This window comes from Poromitra crassiceps (genome assembly GCF_964638095.1).
Source record: "Poromitra crassiceps genome assembly, chromosome: 1".
NCBI lineage: Eukaryota > Metazoa > Chordata > Actinopteri > Beryciformes > Melamphaidae > Poromitra > Poromitra crassiceps.
The window spans coordinates 96,245,126-96,247,625 of NC_139623.1; the positions used below are offsets into that span (position 1 = coordinate 96,245,126).

The 2,500-nt window shown below is 44.8% G+C and overlaps 1 protein-coding gene across 3 annotated transcripts in view; it reads left to right on the forward strand.

Annotated features, from left to right (window-relative positions):
• Positions 1–2,500, forward strand: part of LOC310780861 (uncharacterized protein) — a 40,922-nt gene that overhangs the window by 36,629 nt on the left and 1,793 nt on the right. The gene's annotated exons all lie outside the window — the stretch shown is intronic.

The window sequence follows — 2,500 nt, forward strand, 5'->3', positions numbered from 1 at the left end:
TAGGTAGAGACAGTGGAACTATCATCAGCCTACTGTAGGTAGAGCGATAACAGTGGAACTATCATCAGCCTACTGTAGGTAGAGACAGTGGAACTATCACCAGCCTACTGTAGGTAGAGACATAACAGTGGAACTATCACCAGCCTACTGTAGGTAGAGACATAACAGTGGAACTATCATCATCCTACTGTAGGTAGAGACATAACAGTGGAACTATCATCAGCCTACTGTAGGTAGAGACATAACAGTGGAACTATCATCAGCCTACTGTAGGTAGAGACATAACAGTGGAACTATCATCAGCCTACTGTAGGTATAGACATAACAGTGGAACTATCACCAGCCTACTGTAGGTAGAGACATAACAGTGGAACTATCATCATCCTACTGTAGGTAGAGCGATAACAGTGGAACTATCACCAGCCTACTGTAGGTAGAGACATAACAGTGGAACTATCATCAGCCTACTGTAGGTAGAGACATAACAGTGGAACTATCACCAGCCTACTGTAGGTAGAGACATAACAGTGGAACTATCATCAGCCTACTGTAGGTAGAGACATAACAGTGGAACTATCACCAGCCTACTGTAGGTAGAGACATAACAGTGGAACTATCATCAGCCTACTGTAGGTAGAGACATAACAGTGGAACTATCACCAGCCTACTGTAGGTAGAGACATAACAGTGGAACTATCATCAGCCTACTGTAGGTAGAGACATAACAGTGGAACTATCACCAGCCTACTGTAGGTAGAGACAGAACAGTGGAACTATCATCAGCCTACTGTAGGTAGAGACATAACAGTGGAACTATCATCAAAATAGTATTTTCTTCTACATTCTCTAATTGTGACTTCTTGTAAATGAATGGTGAAATTTAACACTTGATAATTTTGCTGGGGACCCCCTGAAGTACCCCTGGAGCCCATGTTGTGAACCACTGAGTTAACCCATATATGTTATAGCAGACCCCGGGCCCTATCTTCCCAACAGCGCTAATTTAGTGTTTGCGCTCGTTTAATGCCGTGCGCAATGCAAATTGGGGGCGGACACAAGCGCATGCCTGTGATAATTGTACTGGGCATAGGCTGCCACAAGCCAAAGCAGGCGTTTCAGCGCTAAAATGTGGGGATGGATGGCATTATCCTATCATCAGCAGCGCGCAATTACTTTTACGCGCAAATACCTGCGCCGGGAGTGCACCGTAATCTCCGTGCAGCGCAGAGCAGTGCAAAAAAGAATTCCTTTTGGATATGTCATTACGCACAGCCTTGCCACGCCAATACATCAAATTATGCTGCTAAAATTGGGTATTAGCACATAATTCAGTGAGGCAATCAACTATAACTCACTGAGAAACTTTTATCACATCGCAAAGAGGGAAATGAATTCAGAAAACTTGTTGGTCAATGGACATAGGCTATTTACCTTCATAACCCGGAGGGTCGTTGGCACCACAGACGATCTGTCAATAAGCTCTCTCTGTCCTCGCTCTCTATTATGCATGGAGAGAATTACAGCATATTGCATGCCTCGCGCAAACAGCCATTGCGAGACGGGAATCTGATTGGTTTTGATTGACGTAATGCTCAGGATTGCCTGGCTATGCCTGTGAATAATTCTGGTAGTTAAGACCGCCCACATCCCGTTTGCGCAGGCATTTGGGGGCGCAGATGATTTTGGCACAGCTCTAATTTGCGTCTGCAGCACGTGCCGTGAACGTTTCCGCATGCCCGCCGAGAATTGCATCCCCAACATATTTCGGGGCTGTTTTAACTTAGAAATCATGGGTCACATCTACCAGACAATTATATCACTTTTAAACAGTTACATTTCTGTATAAATCATTATAATAATATGCTCCCATGAGGTGGGGATGCTGCCGGTGCTGGGGTGCAAAACTCGCCATAACACCTGGACACTGGCGTAAGGCGGACTGCTATCTTCCCTGCCTTAAGGCACGTGCAAACAGGTGCGCAAGCGCTAATAGGGGATAGCGCCTGTCAGAAGATAGGGCCCCCCATGTTATGAACCACTGAGTTAACCCATATGTTATAGCAGACCCAATGTTGTGAACCACTGAGTCAACCCATATGTTATAGCAGACCCCATGATGTGAACCACTGAGTTAACCCATACAGTATATGTTATAGCAGACCCCATGATGTGAACCACTGAGTTAACCCATATATGTTATAGCAGACCCCATGTTGTGAACCACTGAGTTAACCCATATATGTTATAGCAGACCCCATGATGTGAACCACTGAGTTAACCCATATATGTTATAGCAGACCCCATGTTGTGAACCACTGAGTTAACCCATATATGTTATAGCAGATCCCATGTTGTGAACCACTGAGTTAACCCATATGTTATAGCTGACCCCATGTTGTGAACCACTGAGTTAACCCATATGTTATAGCAGACCCCATGATGTGAACCACTGAGTTAACCCATATATGTTATAGCAGACCCCATGTTGTGAACCACTGAG